Source organism: Triturus cristatus, chromosome 3_2 (assembly GCF_964204655.1).
Source record: "Triturus cristatus chromosome 3_2, aTriCri1.1, whole genome shotgun sequence".
In the NCBI taxonomy this organism is placed as follows: domain Eukaryota; kingdom Metazoa; phylum Chordata; class Amphibia; order Caudata; family Salamandridae; genus Triturus; species Triturus cristatus.
In genome coordinates, this window is record NC_140584.1 from 134,688,392 (window position 1) to 134,710,955 (window position 22,564).

A 22,564-nucleotide genomic window follows, 5' to 3' on the forward strand; every position below is an offset into this window, starting at 1 on the left:
CACACACTGATGAGCCGGTCTGTGTTTGGGCAGCTGGTAATTCTTGAGTATCTCTTTTCCTGTGAGGTTCTTTATTATGGCTATATGTGTTTCTCATATTTATTACCAGAGGCTTCAGTGAATTCCTCAAATTCATCTATCCATTCCTTCCATTTTAGGCCCATTATTTTTCCTGATGAGAGGAGTGACTGGTCAGGGGCTGGGAGGTATGGTGCTCACCCTCTTCCTGTTTGTGTCTCCATTGACATTTCTCTTCCTCTCTTTTGCTTTGGTTTAGCCTTGTAGCAGTTTATTTTGCAGTTAAAGGCATTGTTTGGCTTCTACGAGTTGTGGGTGTCAGTTGTTGTGGGTTTGCCTGGTTTCTAATGGGGTTCCCACATGTTTACAGTGCATGCCTGACTTCATAATGGCCACCCCTTAGACTTTGATGGGGTTTACTTGGGCGCATGACTCCCGGATGGCCGCCCATAAACTTTTAATAGGGTTTCCTGGAACACCTGACTTCAAGACGACCATCCCTTAGACTTCTATGGCTTTTCTATGGGATCACCTAACTTGAAGATGGATGCTGCACTGGTGACATGAGTATTGTGTGGCTCTGGTGTTTCCTGCTGTATGCTACACAGTTCGCAGCCTTCAGGTATTTGGAGCATTTCTTGGACAACGTGCATGATGTGTGGAGACAAGCGCCACATACAAATTGCTGGTGGCAGACTAACTGATATCATTGCACTGTTTCTCACAGTATCGTTGACTGATTATCTTACTGTGCGAGTCACGCCGAGTCCTCAGTTTTGCTCGCGAAGGTGCTGTGCAGTGTTTACTTGTCTCCTGCTGCTTGCAGAAGTGGTTCCTTCATCGCCTGTGTTTTTTCCCGCATTCTCATGTGCAACACAATGCCTCAAAAGTGCATAGCCTTTATTTATTTGTCCTTAGCGTGGTACATGGGCCAACTTATGAGGAGCTGGTCTCCTCACGTCTTAGCTTGGCTCTTTCCTTCTTGACACACCTGCTCCTTCTTCTCTTCCCATTACAGGTTGGGAGCAGAACCTAGACTGCTGACTTTCCGATTTCTAGTGCCATTTATGGGTGAAATTACAGATATCCGCTGACAGAGGTCTAGGTGATGCTGTTGATTTTTGTGGGAGCGGGAGAAATTAGAATTTCAAACCCAAGGAGGGCCCTCGCAAGTCGGATACTTTTGGCGCTTTTGCCTAGTGAAAATTTCTATCTTAAGACATAGTCACTTTTTTCGAGCTTGCATTCTTCCAGTGGGGCAAGACTGAAGGCTGTAGCTGAAGAGGGATCCACAAGGCTGGATGCCTTCTCTGTGAGTTCCTTTTAAATTGTATTTGCTACTGCAGAAAAGCTCCACGCAGGAGCAACCTGAATTTCTGGCCCAGCAGCAATGCACCTTCGCTGGCTTGACAGGTTGGTCCTGGTCTTTCGGAGATCTACACTTTGACATCAGCCAAGGATCAAGGACCTTGGGGAAAGCACTCGGAGGGGGGGGCTTCACAACTTTTTCCAGCCGAGGCCAGCAGCAGGGTCCAGGGCAGGTCCAGTTGGAACTGGTCAGCTGGGCAGTTTCAGAAAAGACCTGTTGTCTCTTATTGTCTCCCTATAGCTTGAACAGGAGGTTAGCTTGGTGACCCTTATAGTCCACCTCTTTGCCCTGGGTACAAGAGAGGGCACAGGCCCAGTCTTCTAGGCTCTTCTCGCATCTCAGAGAACAGGTCCAGATCTCTTCTGTTCTTCCACAGGTCCAGAAAACTGTGCTCATTTGGGTACTGTGTGTGTCACATATATGTCTGGCACCAACCTGTGAGTAGGGGGGGACTCCTGGCTTCTCCCTAACCAAAAGGGAAAAAGTGCATAGTTGCAACCCTACCCAATGTTGTAGCACTTCCTATGTGCTCTGATGCGCACGATCCCACAGTGTCCCTCTCTGCCTAAATCCAAGATAGTTAAACCCTTCTCCTTTTGTGCAGAGCAAGTTTGCTCATCCCAGAGGTGTGCCAGGAAAATGAGCAATCCGTCCTCTGTGGTCATTCTAACCAATTTCTGGGGGCAGCTCCTCTCCCATTGGGATTGAATCCTATCGGGCTGGAGGGACAATAGAAGAGCCCTGCCCAGGTGTTAGCTAACATTTGCTTGTGACTGGATAGGCCTACTTGAAATTTATTAAGTTCCAGGGCAGAGTCCACGTGGTCATTCTGCGAGAGGAAGAGAATACCTCTGCACACTTTTGTCTCAGCTCTGTGATCAAGTTCTCACCTCATCAAGGGATCTATTCAGCTCCTGGGTATCAATTTAAGCTCATGCACATGGATATCTAGAGTTTTTAGGCCTGGAAAAAGCAAACTTTCCAAAAGTACACTTTCAAAAATATTTATTAGAAATCCGACCACCAATGAATTGGGCGTGTAATAAATACATCAATAAGTTCAAAAACGAAATGTATAGTTCTTTCTGTTGGACGGATTCTGCTGGCAAAGCAAAACTGTGTACTAGGACGACAGGACGACAGGACGTCAAAGTGTAGGGACTGAGTCTATCTACAACATCAGTACATTTCTGCCCAAATACTAGCTAGCTAACAGTGCGTCACCTGAACTCCTATCCTTCCCAGAGTAACAGGTGATTTTGGCAACCTCGAACATGACCCTCTAGTTCCCAAGGGAACTCACTCCTGCATGCACATGATAAGTACAAGAAAGACATGAAGGAAGTTTACAATACATTTATTAAAACCATTGTAGTCTATTGTGAAGCAAATGTGCTGCAATCATTAGGCAGATGCAACTAAATTAAACAATTAGCATTACTAACGGGATATGCAGAACCAACATCCCAACCATTGCAAACTGTAACTCTGGCTGCATCTACCCTCACTGTATGAGCACAGGGATATCTTTGCAATCTCTGAGAGTGCCCTCAGAACCCGTAAATGGAGTATTTAGTTAGGTGGTCTGCATCATGAGTGTAAACTTCGTTTTTTCAGGGCTGTATGTCAGGCACTGCTGTCGTACCAGATCAGTCCTGTCTGTTGGAATCCTCTTCTCTAGCCTCATAGGGGATGAGGCACAGCTTATATGGTAAAAACTACTGTGTTGAAGATGCAGCTGTTCGACCATGTTATGACTAACTTTTGGAGCTGTTGCTGAAAGAGCAGAGAAAAGCAGTACACTATGTTATGTATTCGGAGCATCCTTGTACAAGATGTGCAGACTGAATCAAAAGAAGAGTCCCTAAATAACAAGCAACATGTACAGCGTATTCCCAGAACGATGTCGCGAAAACATATGTATTATATCTGACCATGAAAAACAGAGGCAGAAAACTCTAAACTAAGGGAGAAGCAAAGTGGGCCCAAAAGGGAACTTACTACATTTTCTAGCAGGAGATAGTATTATTAAATGTAATATTGTATCCCAATGCTTTACTATGGAGCAACCAAACCTGCTACAGGGAAGATAGGTTTCTGGACCTATTTTCTTAGTAAGGATATGTTTAGCATAACTTTTTTACATGTCCTATTTTTAAATACCATGCACCAGGCCTTGTGGCAGGAAGAGCTACTTAGGGGTAATTTACTAATATTTAAAAGGAGGTTGTAGGCCTTTCCAAGGTTATTTTGACAGGTAACACTTGCAGTTTAAAACTGCACAGCCAAGTGGCACATGGGAGGCCTGCAATCAAGTAAGTGTACAGAGGCATTACACAATGGGTCTTGCAGGCCACTTGTGACATTTAAAATACAGGCCCTGGATACACTTTTGCAACATATTTTAGGGGCTTATAGGTAGGTTAAATAAGCCAATCAGGGGTATGCCAATTTCATCATTTAGGGAAGGGAGCACAGGCACCTTACCACTGGCTAGCAGGGGTAAATTATAAAGAGTTCTACAGCCAGCAAAATCAGTCACAGAAAACACCTGGGGGTACACTACTCAAACAATGGTAATTTCCAACAGCTACCAAATGTAGGAATGCCTGAAAAGAAACCATGAGTCCACAACTATTTCAAAAAGCAGAGGGGACCCATCACCCAGGCAGGAGCCAAAGATACAATCTCGGTCCATAACCAATGCCCAGTCAGAGACTGACATCCTATGTGCGTTGGCTGATTACGTGCTTCATGTCGAACATGGCTGAATACATGAGCTCCAGTTGTATTTGAAAGTTCCACTCTGCCAGCCACTACATGGTGATGTAAGACACCCTTCATGCAGCCCTCTTCATTCGTTGGTCTTTTGTTGTGCCAGTTACATTTTTTCCCGCTCAGTACAGAATACACAATGGGAAAATGTGTCTGCCCACAACATCAACTAGGTATCTTCACTGTGAATGAAGGCATTTATCTCTTTTACCGCACATCCACCCCCAATGCCGTCCCTTCAATGCCAGGAATAGAGCAGTGTAATTTTGTCTCCACCCTTTCATGTTTGACCAGGCCTCAAATATATACATATATATTATACATGGCCTCATGTACTCGTGCGATGTAACCTTATTAATGTGATGTGGTGGACTAACAGTACATAAAGTGCATTAACTGTGTTATCTTGACATTTGTGTGTGCATAACTAATGTTTTCATTATGGTAACATCGAATTGCAGTTCCTAAATATATCTGCATTTGAGTGGTTTGAATAATATTGTAAGCTCATATATAATCATGTATTCATTTGAATACAACTCTGCATCTATATTTTACTGTATACACATCTATAATCATGCATTTAAACATGTATTGAGATGCTTGCCACGTTAACCAGACCAAGGGCCCTAAGCATTTGGATTTCTTAATGTTTAACCTTCACCATGAATGTTTGCTCATAATGCAATGTTTTTCTCTCATCTGCAGGTGCTGTTGTGTGATCTTATGAATAGAAAAGGCACATTGGGCAACATAGATATAAAGGCTTGAAAAAAGTATCTTTTGGCAAGGATGAGAAGCCTTATCGAACAAAGGAAGGACTACTGTTTGTACGGAGTTGGGAGACAGGAGGAATCCAAAGACCTTCTGATGTGCTGACCAAAGGAAAGGAGATTCAAGTGCAATTGCCAAGATTTACTGTCTGAAGGTGGAAAATAATGAGACATGTGATAGAGGGTTAATGGAGATTCTTTTGGGAGGTTTAATTGGAGGTCACACTTCAGCTAGATTCAGATTCCTTTATAGACTTTGAAAGGTACAGCCGTCTTTCCGACATCTGTGTTGTGTGGCTTCATGGTATACAATTTTCCTTTCCATTAGAGAACAGCTACAGAGGTTCTGGTATGCTGATACCTTTCTCCTTTAATGGATCTAATTAGGGGTTTCTTGATTCCTCATGCAGTGTTAAAGTAGATTTAGATTAAGAGTTTTTGATTTTTGTCAAGCATAACAGTCAAGAGGACCTCAAATCGCATACTTATCATCAAATCTTATTTTTAATATTCTGCATTGCGATCATGGAATTTCTTCTATGTTTTATGGTGCTACGGCTAAACTTAATTTGTCATTTTGGCCGGTCTGTAGTAATCCTATATTGTTACAATATAATACTGAGACTTGCGAATATCAGTCTGGCTGTAGCATTTACATCTTGTGAGTGTTCAGCATTTTGTTCATTGTAATTTATGTTTCTCTCATACAGATTGCTTGTAATGTATAAGGCATTCCTATTTAGAACTATGATTACATTAAGCATTGCATGGGTCATGGAATCTCAGGCAAGAGTCAGTTGCCTGCTGTTCTTTGATCCTGCAGTGGTTGATTAGATTGCGGGTGCTTCTATTAAAGGATTTCTTTTCAACTACATTGTGTCTCCTGCTCATCTCTGATTATCACTATAGAAATATCACACCTCAGATAGCGTTTTGCTTCACTGGCTTTGAATTTGTAATGAATCCATATTAATCGCATCTTCCGACTCAAACTTTTACTGTGTGGCCAAATGGGTTACGCTGTAATTGTTAAATTGTAGTTGTTCTTAACTCCTTTTAGTCCGCAGGCACTTAGAATCTTCCATTACAGGTAGCAAGGAAAAAGGGGCCCAGGTATTATGCGTTAGCAGGAGCCACAATGGCAATGTGCACTTTTTGAAAACCAAATTTATTTTCTTTTAGACAATATTTTTTTCATGGTTGAAGGCTCAGCATGTTCCCCAACAGTAACGTTTTATAGAAACAGTGGCTAAATAAAACAAGCAGGGGCGAAGATGTGGTCAATCGGCTAAACTGCCGACTTTGGTGCAGGAAACCAGAGTTCGAGCCTCCAAGTTGTGTCCGCATCCTGTGATTCTGGGCAAATCACTTAATTTCCCCATGCCTGAATGTGTAATGTAAATACGGTGCTCATGTTAAGCGCTCCAATACCTTCGGGTCGAGTTCGCGCTATTTATGCAAAACAAAAACAAGAAAAGTGACAAAGCCAAAAGCCTGGAGAAAACGCTGGACCTATTAGCTTTCACAATGCTTGTTTATTCTGCCACTCACAGGATGCTCTCACCAAAGGATGTGGTCTGACGGTTAGATAGCCGACTTTGGTGCTGGAAACCAAGGTTCGATCCTCGGGGTCGCGCCCACATTCAGTGATTCTGGGCAATTACATAATCTCCCCGTACGTGTACTTGTGTAATTTAACTGGTGCTCATGTAAAGCGCTTTAGTTCGCGCTCTATATGTCTGCATTAAAAAATAAAAGAAAATGTTCTTTCGGACATCGAGCAGCTGCACTTGACACGAGGCCATATGTCCTCCACGCTCCCAGGGGGCGGCCAAGAGCAGTGCGTCTGCGGGAACGGCAGTCCTGTCGAGTTTACTCGTTAATCCGGAAGCACAGACACCCGGAACTTTCGTGCCTGCTCCGAAGCTTTCTGTTTCCATGGAGCTGTGTAGCAGCTGAGAGTGTAAGACATTGATGCTGCTGTTGGTTAGGAATAAGCCATCTGATGGGGGAGTGAAAGAAGGTAGGAGCACGCAGTGAAGAAAAGAAGTTGGGGAGGGCTTGTGTGTGCAGTCCCTTTTCTTGCTGGCGTGTTAGAAATGCGGGCTGACCGACAGTCCCCGCAGGGGACCCTCATAAGAGGGCGGCCCCTTTAGTGCCACAAACTGAAATTAAATTCCGAAACGCAACTTAATATTAGAAAATGATTGCAAAAATAAGAAAGTAATAGGGGACCGCAAATTTGGAACTGAATGTACCGCCGTGCAATGTGATTCCTTCAGCCAGTCCTAGATTTTTAACTATGCGCACTTTGCATTTGGGAGTTTAAGGTTTCACTTCTAACGTTGTAAATACAGACTGAAATATGCAAGTATGGAAAGTGCCAGGGTGGTAGCTGGTGGTGTCAGAGCTTGGTACAGAGTTCTAAAGTGAGTGAATACGTCCCTGCTTATTACATATAGATTTACCCTGTGGCAGAAAAATGAGCAAGCTATTGTAATCTGGCACAGCTGTCCAGCAACTTCAGTGCTCTGCTGAAATCTTTTTGTAATGTGCTGGTAACTGGTTCTGGTCTCTAGGGCTGATTCAGGCTTTTATCCTTCTAAGGTTGAAAAACGAGTATCAGATGCTGTCATCGGTTATGTACTTCCCCGTGAAAAGGCTAAAAGTTGGAACCAATCCATGTATAAAAAGACGCTATTATTTTCAAAACGGAATATTTTAAATTATTTCCACCGCGTAGGCACTTTTGTCTTGTGTGTGTGCGTGTGGGGGGGAGGGGGGGGGGGGGGGTTCTGATGGATGAAATTATGTGCACCTATGTAAGGTGTTTGTTTGTCTGAAGTACATTTCACAAACTTGAATTTGCCTTTTAGGCTTGAGAATTTTTTGTAACATACAAAAATGGCGAAGTATTTAAAATATATGTAATATTTTTTTAATGCTGGCTTACATAAAGTCAGTGTGGACGGGTGTTCTAGTTATGTCTGAAAGAAAAACATGTATTGAGATCAAGACAATATTTTGAAAAGGGCTAGCAGGAAGAAAACAAAGCCATTTAAAAAACAGCCCTTTGAGAGTTTTGTTGATACAACGAATATAGTAGCACTTGGGTTAGTCAATGCGTCTAGTACACGTGCATTTTGATAGCTGTTTTAATCTTTTATGGACTAATTTACATTTCCATTGAACCATGTCAGTTGCAAAGGAGTGCGGTGGAGGAAGGGTGTTGCCGGGAGAAGGGGGACTCACTTATTGGCACATTTCTTTGTTTACATCTAGTAACCTGGATATGTGTCTGTTTGAAAGTGGCCTGCATCTGTAGGGCCCAGGGGTGTCGTGTTGCAAAGTTTGGGATAGAGTGACTCCAATCTCGTACAGGTATTTATTGTTTGCAGTCAGTCTTTTACAGATACGTCTCATGCAAGTATTTAAAATTCCATATCTCAGTCCTGCAGCTGTTTGTCACGTAAGTCTAGTCCAAACAGCGGTAACAACATGGTAACAACACTGTACTTCTCGTACAGGAATTTTAGTTTAGTCACTCGAAGGTATTGGAGCGCTTCACATGAGCACCGGCTACGTTACACATGGCCACGTTCATTTTGTTGGTAGGCACGAGATTAAGTGATTTGCCCAGAATCACAGGATGTGGACGCCACCCCGAGGCTCGAACCTTGGTTTCCCAGCTCCAAAGTCGGCAATCTAGCGTCAGACCACATCCTCTCCCAGTCCCACATATTTTATGATATCTACGTACACTAACAGCATTGCCTGTCTCATGTAGCCCGCGCTATCAGTCGATTTCATTGAGTATACTACAGTTCCTCGAGTGGAGTATTAGCATACCCTACTGCCTTGCCATTCAGGCATGTGAGCTCTCTTGCTAGTGTCATATAGGTACTCGCCTATCTCCTGCTAGCATTCACCCCTGTGTGTCTCTTACGCGTATGTAACTCTGGGGCCATTCTTTTACATGTGGGCACATTTCCCACTCACCATGCCAGTCTTACACAGCTATGGATCATTTTCGTGCCAGTCTAAAACAGTGACGTAGCGCCCATGCTGACCTGATGTAGTACTGAGTACTTCACCCTGATGGCATACCGGCACATAACAGTGCCTGTCATTATCATACAGGTACATTACATGTCTTGCCAGTCTCAGACGAGTATTATTAACCTTTCTTGCCAGTCTCATCCTACCAGTTTCATGCAGGTTCCTAATTCGCCGTGTCAGGTTCATGGCGCTATGTAACCTTCCTGGCACTCAAACCATCTGCCATCCCATGCTCGTTTAACCCTTCCTGCTACGGGCATGTGGCTTTTGCTTACAGTCTTTAACTGGCACACATTTCCTGCCAATGTCATGCAGATATTGAACACTTCTTGTGTCCTACGAGAATACAACAATTACTGTCAGTCTCATGCAGGTATGTAACACGGTTGGCAGCTTAGTGTTGATATGATGCCCTTTTGCTTGTCTCATGCGAGTGTCTTATGCTTCTGCTAGTGTTATACCTATTTTTGCCTCATCCTGAGAGTTTCAGACTGATTTGTTGCTTCCAGTTTCGCGAGGAAAATATATATTCAGGGAAAATCGACAACAGACAATTAATTCCATTGTAGCGCTTTATGTGTATGATGAGAATGATGTCACAGTTTATTTCTCATCCTTCTGTAGCCCTCAGTAATGTCGCAGCTATTGTATGTAAGACTTCATTCCCCGTTTAGAGGTGCTGGTGTTCGTTTTCGTTACAGTAGCATGCCTCTCTGTGGGTGAGTGCGTAGTTGACAGTGTTGAATATGCTGTGGTCTTATGTTGGAAACGTTTGAGTGTTGTACGCGAGTAAACAGAGATATATTCTTATCTCGTCTTGGGGAGAGTCACCTTGCAGTGTGATGGAGGAGGCGATGGTGTGAGAGAGCGAAGTGCAAAATATATTTCTAATTACCTGGTGATATTAATATTCTGTGAAGTTCCTGTTTTACGTCTGATGGTTTCTTCTGTGCTGGAGGCTGATGTGTGCTATATGGTTTGTGTTACAGTTTCTCCAGCTTTGGTCGAGGAGACTAACATAATGGGTGCTATAGCACCAACCTTGTCTGGAAGGCAGCTGGAAGCTAATGTATCAGTTTATCAACATTTGCATATTCAAATGAAATACATTTTTGTAAATTTTGCCAAAGGCTATTGTTTTTGTGAAAGCTTTTGAGAGTGCACCATCCTTGGCTGGTATTAATGTATTTGCCACATCATTCTGAGCAGAAGATATTTATGTCGAAGTCTATTGTGGCAACACCATCATTGCATACTTTTGCTGTCAACATGTTGTAATATCCTTGTGAACAAACGGTGATCATGAATATGCCACAGCTTGTTGTTTCGTCAATACGAGCAGATGATGTTTATGTCAATGTCTCGTGTGACATCACAGTAGCAAGACAATCACTACCACGCCCCAGTTATCTTATAACAGGTGCACATCAACGCCGTTTCCCCATGTCGACGTGGTAACAAAGTGACATTAACCCTTAGCTGCCCACAGTGACCTGACTCTGCCTTTAAGATCATTCTTCTATTGCCAAGTCACAATACACTGCCATGAATCTCATCAGACAACTACGGTGTCATAAAAAGTCTGCGTCATCACCAATAACATTATCTCCAACAATGATTTCCAATGGTGTGGTATCGAAATCAGCTTCCCGTGGTGATATCACAATAAAACATCATCTATATACAGTAAGGCCACTGGAGACTGGTATCAAGACCATCTCGACTTGGTCAAGTCTCAATCAGTTGCACAATAACGATCTAAGCACATTGAAGACACACACAATTCAAACATGAAAATCAGCATCCCTAATATTTCGACTGGCAACAAGATGGTCCTCCTTGGGCAATGACCCAATTATCTTCTCATGGTGATATTACAGTAAATGGACAGTAACATAATCAGTCCCCACTGATCTCACATATAATTAAATCAAGATTCTGTTGTGATATTATTGGGGACATTTGGTGCAGCAGTCTATTATTACTTCACTTATGGCAGATGCTGTTGATGTTGCAGGCTATTGTGACATCATTGTGGTCTTACGGTACTCATGTCACAACCTACTTGTGTATATATATAATTCTTAGCAGGCTGTGTTGAAGTTCCAACCTATTGTGCCATCCCTATGGGCAGGTGCCAGTCTATTGGGACACCACTGCGGACAGATATTATTGATGTTGCAGCCTATCATGAGATCAACGCAGGCATAGATGCTTCTGTTTCCTGATGTCACTTTTGGCAGGTGATGCTGGTGACTGCCAGTTATGACATTATAGTATCACTGTGGACATCCAGAGTCACAGGCTTTTGTGCCATCACGTTCTGCAGATGTTGATGTCACAGTCTGTTATGACATCACAGTGGAAATATGATGCAGGCTCAAAGGAAACTTGGCAGAATTATCTCAATGCTTGTCTTATGGCATTGGAAAATGTTTTGAAATTAAAAGCTGAATTATTTATTAGAGATTTACTTAGAAACATCATGAATTCGATAGAATGGGAAAATTCCAGACATAAAAAAGAGCTTTGGCTATCCAATTAAGAGAAGCAGTATTACCTGCAAAAGAGAACAAGCACTGGCATAGCCAATAGGTCTCGCTTTTGGGACCTTATAAGTATTTAGTTATGCAGCACAATATCCTTGGTGCAACAACATCAACTGTTGCATGGGTAAACACTTATAAGGTCCCAAAAGCAAGACCTATTGGCTATGCCAATGCTTGTTAATTATTGTTGTTCAGCCCTCATCATCCTCGGATGCCAGTGTTCCGTTGACACATCACAGATTTACTGCTGGAAAGATTCGTGCAGCAAGTTGTGTTATGTGGTTATGTTATGCATTTGCCATTTCTACAGCACACAGTGTGGTGGTTACTTGAGCTGGCGCTCGGTACCGGCATGATGTGAAGGGTCATGCATCGCGCGGCAAGCGCGCGATGCATCATTCACATGATGCGGTACTCGCGCATCCGATTGTTATAAGTTACCTTCTTGTATGTGTTTGAATATGTCCGTTCTGTGAGACTCGAACGATACGAGTCAGTTGCTGTTTGGGTCTCAACTGTAAGGGATACTCCGTGTGATGGGTGGAGTACATGAATAAACTTCATTCCACAATCTAACTTCTTTCGTTTGGATTTCTCACCACTTCATTTCGCGACGATCGGGAGACTCCACCCATACCCACACTTTTCGAAACTGGGTTAAATTTCTGCGGATTTCACACGCTGAAGTTCTTCCTGCTACGCTTCGGCAATCTTCAAGCCGGATTTCACGTACATCAGGGTTTGTCCCGGAAGAGGTACGCTTTGAATTTGATTGTCACGGAGTCCCATTGGCTCGTACGCTTTAACCAAGCGTACAGTGAGACACCTCCCGATTGGCTGGTTAGAGGTTTTACATACGGCGCTTGGCTGATCCCGTGGTTAAAAATTGGATACATTATTGCAGCCCCTCTTTGATGTTTAGAAGCGACGCGCACGATTGAATGTGGCAATTCAGTTAAGTTTGATCAGCGTGTCGATTGGTTAAAAATTGGATACATTATGGCAGCACCTCTTTGATGTTTGAAGCGACGCGCACGATTAAATGTGGCAATTCAATTAAGTTTGACCAGCACGTCGATCTGCTTCTCAGCGACGCGCACGCTTGAAAGAGTGTCCTGATTACAATTGCACAGCTCGTCGTTTATTATTCAGCGACGCGCACGCTAGCATATATTTGGATTATTTAAATACAGGCCCTCTGACTGCTCGTCGTTTGTTTTTCAGTGATGTGCACGCTTATATACAATTGTATCATTTAAATTCTGTATTTGAATCGTGAGAAATCTATATTTAGATTATCTACAAAAGAAAACACTGCACACTTATCCAAATATGTATATTGTTTATTTCTTAACATTAATGCATTCTGATATGTGAACTCATAGTAATATTAGTTTCAATCGTATACTGCTTTGTTAACATGTTATCATTTTAAAAGTTATAAGTTATAATATTTGGTTTGTGTATGGTTTTAAAACATTCTTGACCTTTAAAAGAGTTAATAGGTATATTGAATCAAATTTGGGTAAGCATTTTTCTTGATGGTGGGTGAAATACAGTATTAATATATGTGTTGATTCCTATACATTGAATTACATAGAGCGTGATATTTAAGCATTCTAATCGTTTGGCATCGTACATTTATAAGGTATTTATATTTTTCCCAACATGTCTAATGTTCAACAAATTACTCAAATTACTCAACCATCCCCATTTCTCAGCAAACCTGGCAGCCCTGAGATTATTTGGTCCGAATGGTTCAGACTGTTCCAAAACCATTTGGTAGCTATTGATGCTGTCGGTTATTCTCCTGACAGAAAATTCGCTATTCTCTTTGGGTGTTTGGGCCAAGCCGCACAAATAATTTTTGACAGTAATGTCCCTATTCCACCACCAGCATCTCATGCAGGGGATGGTCAATGGAATGTGTACTTAGAAGCAGTAGCCTGGTTAAAAAAACAATTTTCAGACGAACCTAATATAATGTTAGAAAGGCATCATTTTTACAGTAGGAAACAAAAAGAAGAGGAAAAAGTAGAAGAATACATATCTGCACTCAGAGTCTTGTCTATTACATGTGATTTTGGGCCGTTGTCCGACAATTATATCAGAGACCAATTTGTTTTCAACTGTGCTTCTCGGAAAATTAAACAAAGAATCCTAGGATGCAAGAATCCAACGCTAACTGAAGTAATTGATCTGGCTCTAAGCATTGAGCGTTCTACAATTTCCAGGAAAGTAATAGATGGCGCTAAGAGCGGAGTTAACATGGTTTCAACCCCTGAGTCAGACAAGGACAAGACATTATGCGCAGTGAATGTTAGGAACAGACCACAAAAAAACTTTCAAAGGAGACGACGTGTTTTGTTATAGATGTGGATCTAAAAACCACATTGGCAATGCTCCTAATTGCCCAGCCATTAACAAACGATGCGTTATATGTAAAAACATTGGCCATTTTCAAGGAGTGTGTAGAAATGTTAGAAAGCAATTTAATGTGAGCTATGTTGATTCTGACGTTGATAATTGTACCAACTCTTTGAACAACATTGTGGTAACTTTAGATTGTGATGATCAAACGAATCACATAAAGGGTCCCCTATGCTCTGCCATAATTGATAATGTTTCCTTACAGGTAATGGCAGATTCAGGTTCCCCGATTACGATATTGAGGGATTCAACTTTTTACGAGTTATGGAAAGGGGAAAATGATTTGTGGATATCCAATGTTAACCCAAAAGCATTTGGGGAAAAAGATATCAATATGTTGGGTTATTTCCCAGGTGTGGTACAGTGTCTAGGTAGACAGACTAAGACGAAGATATATGTTGCTGAGAAGGGCAAGAATATTATTGGTTGGAAGGATCTTGCTCGTATGGGCTTGTATTTGGTACTAGGGGATGAAGAACCAATTAAGGTAGGTGATCTACCTGTGTGTAACGTTGAATGGGAGGACATCAATTATGTGTCTAGGGTTATGAATGAAATCATCTCTGAGTTGAAGTCAGTTTTTAGCAGTTCAGTGGGGTCAGTGAAAGGTTGTGTACACCGCATCAGGTTAATACCTGGTGCCCAGCCGGTATGTCATAAAGTACGCTCGGTTCCATTAAGCGTGAGGAAGGAATTGAAGGAATCGTTAAAGTCTTTATGCGACCATGGTATTATTGAATCAACTGATTCTTCGCAATGGGTCGCACCCATTGTGGTCGCATGAAAAAAAAATGGCGAGGTTAGGCTCTGTGCGGACTTGCGCACACTTAACAAAAACATTATAATAGACTGTCATCCATTGCCTATGATCCATGAACTACTTGCAAACCTTGGTGGTGCAGAATGGTTTTCCCTGATAGATTTAAGATCTGCTTACAACCAGGTTCCTTTAGCTAAAGTGTCCCAAGAATTGACTACTTTCATTTCACCATTCGGTGCTTTTACATTTTTACGTCTTCCTTTTGGCCTGGCGTCAGCCGGAAGCGTTTTCCAGAAGCTTATGGGTACGCTATTTAATGGAATCAACGGGGTACAAGCGTACCTAGACGATATTTTGATTTTTGCAAAATCATTTGAAGAACACATTAGAGTTTTATCAATTCTTTCATCTAGAAACATGACTGTCCGTTCGGATAAATGTAAATTAGTGGTGCAAGAACTGGAATATTTGGGCCATACGGTTTCAAAGAATGGAATGAAACCAACATTTTCAGTGATCAGAGCCATTACAGATGCTAAACACCCATCTGATAAAGACTCTTTACGGTCATTTTTGGGACTAGCTGAGTACTATGCCAGGTTTGTACCCGCATATGCTCAGATGGTATAACCTTTAAGGTTACTCTTAAGGAAGGGCTCTAGCTTTAATTGGTCACCTGAACTAGATAAGGTCTTCAACGACGTAAAGAAAATGATTACTTCTGCACAAACCTTACACATGTTTAGAGATGATTGCATATCAATATTAACAGTGGACGCGAGCCTCTGTTGTTTAGGCGCGGTCCTCACACAAAGAGTTAATGGCCAGGAACAAACAGTAGCCTTTGCGTCCAGGTCCCTCAAATCGTTTGAACCGCAATATAGTACTATTGAAAGAGAGGCTTCGGCGTGTGTGTGGGCCGTACAAAAATTTAAGATGTACATATGGGGGCGGAAGTTCGAACTGTTCACCGATCACAAACCACTTATTTACATATTTGAGAAAGTTAATTTGTCTTCAATGTCTGCAAGGTTAATGCGGTTAGTTTCCAAATTGCAAGAATATCATTTTGCGGTGAAATATATTCAGGGAGGGAAGAATTTCCGCGCTGATTGTCTGTCCAGATTATCGATGATCAAAGATGATGACAACAAGTCTGTACCTGATGACATCGAATGTGTCACAGTTGTAGACGCTGTTTCCGAATTTTGTTCAGTTTTATCGGAAGATGATTGGAATTCTGCAGGCCGGGAGGATGGAGTACTTCAAAAAGTAATGGATGATTCCACTAAAAATTGGCCTGATCCTAGATGTCTCAATGGTGACCTTAGAACCTTCGCCCAAATAGCTGAGGAACTTTCTGTGGAGAATGGAATTGTTCGTAGAGGGGACAAATTTGTTCCCCCGACAAATTTGTGACCGTTAATTATAAACAAAGCTCATCAGGGGCATCTTGGGGTTACCAAGACTATTATGAGGATCAAACAACACTATTGGTGGCCTTCTCTGGACAGTCAAGTAAGAAAGTCAGTGAATGATTGTCCTGAGTGTCTTTTGTCTGATAAGCACTGGCAAACACTTAAGGTTCCACTTCATCCTACTGAATTTCCTCACTCTTCTTGGGAAAAAGTAGGGATTGATTTTTCTGGGCCTTATACTATTTTGGATCAGGATGACAAGTACGTTATTCTTCTAATTGATTACTATTCAAAATGGATGAACTGTGATTTCGTAAGTTCACCTGACACTGACACAACAATTTAATTCTTAAATAGGATTTTTCTAGTGGAAGGCTCTCCAAAAATAATAGTTACCGATAATGGTACTCATTTCGTGTCTGAGAAAATGTGTACATTTTTGAAGAACCTAGACATTAAGCAATTGAAGGTAGCGTTGTATTCTCCTTCATCGAATGGACTAGTTGAGAGAGGTAATAAAATAATTAAAGAAGGGATTCAGACCGCTTTGTCAGCCAGGATTAATGTGAAGGATTTCATCAGACAGAAAGTTTGGAGCTATAATACCTCCCCTCATTGCACCACAGGGGTTTCTCCTTTTAGTTTGTTAAGAGGCAGGGAGGTACATTCCATGTTATTTCCAACTTGGCTCCAAAATATTGCTGGGGAGAAAAAGGTTAACATGGATGAAGATCATAAAAGGGTGAATAAGAAACAAGAGCAAATGAAGACTAAGTTTGATAAAAAGAGTGGGTCCTATGAGGATATCCTGGTTGGAGATTGGGTTCTTATTAAGAAACCGAAGTGTGTGAGGAAGGGTGAATCTATTTATTATGATCCAGTTCAAGTTATGAAAGTTAGTAGGGGGGCTGCGTTTATTGATAGAAAAGGCTGGTGGAATAAAAGGCATTTGGTAAAGGTGTCCACACGCCAAGTTGGGATTATGCAGGACAGGCGTGGGAGGGATGAGGAGGATCTTCATTGGAGTCACTGGTTAGAACCTTCTGGTAGGGTTATTAAACCTTCTGGTAGGGTTATTAATCCCTCTCCATCTTCTGCACCCTGTGCTCCCCTTACTGTTATCCAGAATTCTTCGAGGGATTATCTTCGCTCTTCTCGAGGACGTACGATTAGAGCACCAGCAAGATTTAATTCGTCCATTAGATACTAAAAAAAAGAATAAAAAAAGTGTATTTGCATGTTTTTCTTCTGTTCATTTTTATAAGGGGGAAGGTGATGGGGTGGTTACTTGAGCTGGCGCTCGGTACCGGCATGATGTGAAGGGTCATGCATCGCGCGGCAAGCACGCGATGCATCATTCACATGATGCGGTACTCGCGCATCCGATTGTTATAAGTTACCTTCTTGTATGTGTTTGAATATGTCCGTTCTGTGAGACTCGAACGATACGAGTCAGTTGCTGTTTGGGTCTCAACTGTAAGGGATACTCCGTGTGATGGGTGGAGTACATGAATAAACTTCATTCCACAATCTACCTTCTTTCGTTTGGATTTCTCACCACTTCACACAGTCTGCCGTTAGTATCCTGGCCTGCTTGGTTACGACAGTAAGGGTATGATTTGACTGGTGATGACGTCTTTCAGATAATGTCTTTGTCTCTGTCTCCCGGTTTGGTGGTAATTCCAAAGTAATTGACCTTTGGGCCCATGATGTGGTGTTTGGGAGGACAGGTGGGAGTGCTTTACCTATTGCTAACCCACCTTCTCCGTCGGTTGTGTGGCCGTGTCGTTGCTGGATATATGTCATGTCTGATATATATCAGATGATTGCTAAAGGAAATCGGTCACTATCTTAGTGTTGAATCCCATCGCTGCCTGGTCACAAGATCACAATTGAATGGATTTATTAACTTTTTAGTTGCAGAATGTGAGAAGTTGGCCTGGCATATGCTGTCCACTAGTTATAGGGGACACCTTGCACCAGTCCAATTCGACTCTAATGGTGATGGGTTAAAAGACAACCTTTAAAGAAAGCTATCCTAATGGTAGCTGTGGAGAGCAGCCTTCAGGCTGTCTTGAAGGAGTGTTAAGCTTATTGTTTTACCAAAGATAACCTCTTGAATAACCAAATGAAAGAGTAGTCCACACTGGTATATATATAAAATATATGTATTTATTCTAAGAATAATCCCACTAGTCTCTTTATGAGGCTGGAGGTAAAGATACAATTCAAACAAGCATTGATAGTTACAATAAATAGCACTGGAATCATAGGGCCCCAGGGGGGGACCAAACCATATACCAAAAAAGTGGTATAAGAACCACGACAATTCTACAGACAATGCCTAGGGCATTTAGGGTCGCTGGCCCCTTGTGAAACCACCCAAGGTAGTGAGGAAGGGGACCCACGGGAGACGCGTGCAGTGGTATAAGTTACTGTTGGGATCTCTATTAAAGCCTATGGAGAATGTCGCGGTTGAATTTTACAAGATTAAAAACACTTCTAGCAGGAACTCAAGTTCAAGAGTTTAGAGTTAAGCTTTTGAAGGGCCCACATCCATGAGAGTACCGAGGTGCCACTGTTACCTGCTCCAGGCAAGCCGGGTGCATAGGTCGTTTTCGATGTCTGGTCGCGGGCTGATTTTCAATGGCAAAACGTGAAGAACTGCTGCTAGCAAGAAGCCTCGTCGATGTCGTGAAGATTGAAGATGTAGATCTTGAAGAGAAGGGTCTGAAAGCAGAGGAAACAGAGTCTGGGTCACGGCACAGTGACCAGGCGGCTCAGGAGAAAGAGTCCTTCAATGTCGGGTGCTTCCAGGTGGAAGATGGGTAGCTTGGATCGTCAGCCACGGGGTCCAGGAGGCTTCAAGGAAGGCCAGCTTCTGGAGGGCGACTGTCCCACAAAGGATGAGGGTCGCTGCGGTATTAGTGTCTCCGGATTGGATCCACTAAGCCTTGGCAACTGCAACCCACGCAAGAATCACAAAACAGCAACTGATGCATACCCACAAGGGCTGAGCGAGGTCTCCAGCGAGGAGACTGAAGAGCAGGCCTGGAGCAACCAGGGGAACTCTTGGAAGTGAAGATTGACCTCCGCCAGGGCCCACCAGTCGAGAGACAAGGGACCGCGGGAGGCAGCAATTTGGCGTGCGTAAAGATGCGCCCACGGGTCTCCGGAGCGGGCTAGGGCGTCAATCTTTGGCACAGATGATGCTGAGAGGTGGGCTCAATAATGGGCCAAAGCACAACTTCCCCACTCGTCGGGGTGGTGTGCTGTGCAAGAGGTGGCCGGTATCCTGGGGTATTGGGGATCTCGGCACCCACGGGCTCCACGGTGCTGAGCTTTGCTGTGCACACTCACTGGCCTCTGGGATGCTTGGAAACCCACCTCAATGTCGGTAAGATTTGTCGATGTCCGTAGGAGCAGCGAAGTTCCAACCGGGTCACTTGCAGTGTTTCAGGTGCCTGCCAAGCAGGGGGGTAACTCCTTTACCCCAAGGGAGATCTCTTCATTCAGCTGCGCGGCAGCAAGCCGGAGTTCAAGTCTGTAAAGTCCAAGAATAATCTGAGGCTCTGGGGACCCTGTATTCACCTTTATCCAAAGATTAGGGGAGTGTCCAGATCAGAGCCCACCAATGAGAGTTCAGGTGGGAAAGGGTGGCTACACCCTCTCCCTTTTGTGTGTTTCCCATCTGGGCAGGGGACAGGATGCCCCTGAACCGGTTTGAGGTGGTGTATGCAGAAGTAGGCACTGGAGAAGCCTACGTGCAAGTCTGAAAGACATCCTATGGTGCACCCACCCAGTTCCAATCCACATAGTCTGTCTGGGGAGGTGGGAGGACATCCCTGCAACAAGATCCCTATTGTCCAGCTGCCGTGGCTGGAGTTCTGCCCAGCAACAGGCAGCCAGAGTTGTGTGGGTGGCGGGTAGCATCCATTTTGTACTACGTGTGCACTTTTAAATTGGTGTCTAAAATCTGCCGCTTTTACCATATCGCCCCTCTAGCAGGGGGGAATCATGCCCTCACTCCCATGGTTGGATTGGGGGTATGATTCCTACATGTTTGACAGCAAACACAACATGGTTCTGTGCAGCCACTCTCAAGTTATCACGCTATCGCGATTACTTATAATGCGGTTAAGAGGATATGGTATGGCTGCACTACAAACAACCCAGCAATAGTTTTACGAAGGTTGCAGAGGGGCCCTACTCAGGTAGGGGTTCCCCTGCACACATATCTCAGCACCCTGCCTTGTAGGATTAGCAAGGCCTGCCTTAGGGGTGACCTATGAGGATATATGTGTTGTATTAAGTGGGATACAGGATACCTATATCCCTGTAAGGGGTGCAAGCACCACCTTACCCAGACTACAGTAGTGGTCTGGTGGTGTCAGTTTGTATGGCTGTCCCAGGGGTGGCACAATAAGTGCTGCAGCCCCTGGTAGGCCTCTGAGGGACCCATGCCCTGGGTACCTAGGATACCATGTACAAGGGGCTGACAGGGTGTCCTCAGTATCCAATTGGGATGTACCTAGGGTACTCACATCAGTTTAGAGAGGATAGCAGGATCCCAGCCAGACTAGTCAAAAACCATTCAAATAACAGGAAAAAAGTTGGGGGCAACCAATAGTCAGATTCCACCTTCCTACACATAATTTTCAAAGTGCCACTGTTGTCATCCACCTACTTCCAGACACATCGTTATCTAGACACAGCATACCAGTACTGATGCTGATGTGTTCCATGGTGACCCTGGTTCTTGCAGCCCACACTCGACCACCTGCCCCTCCCGCCTCCCCATATGAAGCTGATTGCAAGGAGGAGGAGCGCAGAGGTGACAACCTGAGGATGTGGCCTAACTACTAGAGCTGTCGACTTGGACGATGGGGAAGCGGGTTCATCATCCTGTGATTCTGGGCAAATCACTTACTCCTCTCCGTATCAAATATCATATTAATGTGTCCGTCTATAATGCAACTGATGCTCGTGTAAAGCGCTGATACTGTCGGGTCAAGTTCGCGCTGTATAAAACTTCCCAAAAATAAAGAAGCTATTTTTTAGCAGTCCGAATCTGAGATTGGAATCTTCGAACCGTAGCAGAGGCAAAATTAGAGAGGAGAAGAAATCCCTACAATACTATAACAGCAGAATGGCGACATAACATGGCTTCAAGTAGTGTATGCCTACAAGTTAACGCTGCATTGATAACGTAGGTAGGAAGAACAGTGTACACTAAAACAAGCAAACAGCACTGGAGGCATGCTCCCGGGACAGTACGCAGCTGCAGATAAAACCGCTATTGCGCAACATAAAGAAAAACATACAAAATTCATGGCAAAATGCCCAAATAAGGCAAAAAGTAATATTTATGTCCTAAAGGGTTCTTAGAGCGGCAGCCAATTAGGCTAAAGATTTTTGGATCACTATTGTTGAACACATTCCTAGGAGAAGCAATTATCTCTGAAGTGACATTATTTAACAAGACAGACAGTGAACACGTTACATTCCCCCATCAAGCAAATCAAGACCTATAAGTGGCCCGTCTGAACGAGAAGGGAGAGGGAAAATTTGGCGCCATCTCAAAGTACACAAAAACAGTCAGAGGACACAGAACACACCACCTTAGAAGAGACACAACACATTTGGATTTTGGGCAGGGGTGGGGGGGAGGGTTGGAGGTATGAAGGTGGCAGCATCAACTCAAATGTGCGAAGGGGTACGAGGAGGTAATAAAAAAAGGAAGGGAGGGAAAGAAAGAAAGAAAACGAGGGTGAGAGATGTTAAGAGTAGTGTGGTAGAATGGAATAGCGAGAGAAAGGAAGAAAGGAAAGAAGGGAAGATGGAGGAAAGTGGTATGAAAAGAAGAAGACTGAGAAAAAAAAAAGCCCACTTACATGAAACAAGACGCGCGGCCGCGAGCCACGCTTTGTGGTGGGCTCTCTCTGTGGTTTCTATAATTTCAATAAGATTCCTGTGCTTTGTTTGTGGGGGAATCCCCCCTGAAAGGTAATACGTTTTCAAATGCTGTGGAGAAGTTGTGTCGGTTTTGGGAGATTTAAAAATGTCTTGAACAGTTTGTCTGGAGCAGTATCACGCCAGCGTGTTTTGAGACTCATTCCAATTTGCAGTGTAACTGGAATGCAACCACAGTCTGCAGGGGGGTGAGGGGAAGGGATGGTGGGATTGCTTTGCCAAGGAAAGGCAGAGCAATTGGGAGATTTATTCAGATTAATACATAGACAGTCATTCATTTACCAGCCGCAACATGCATAAGGCCATGTCTAAACTGGGGTGGTGTAGTAGGCAAAAGAACGATGGATTTAACCCAGATCTCTTGACTGGGGGAGAATGTCTGCATTGTCAGCATTCCGTCCATCAATTGTTTGTTGTAACGCTTTTCGCCCTAAGTGGGA

At 43.4% G+C, this 22,564-nt stretch overlaps 1 protein-coding gene across 5 annotated transcripts in view; it reads left to right on the top strand.

Moving 5' to 3' along the window:
• The first annotated feature begins 6,826 nt into the window (after positions 1-6,826).
• TTC12 (tetratricopeptide repeat domain 12) overlaps positions 6,827-22,564 on the top strand; it is a 220,595-nt gene continuing 204,857 nt past the window's right edge. For 2 of the 5 annotated variants that reach the window (XM_085647350.1, XM_085647352.1), the window contains exon 1: positions 6,827-6,958. The gene's annotated coding sequence lies outside the window, so the exon portion shown is untranslated. The remainder of the gene's footprint in view (positions 6,959-22,564) is intronic. The other 3 variants (XM_085647351.1, XM_085647353.1, XM_085647354.1) reach the window with 3 other exon arrangements.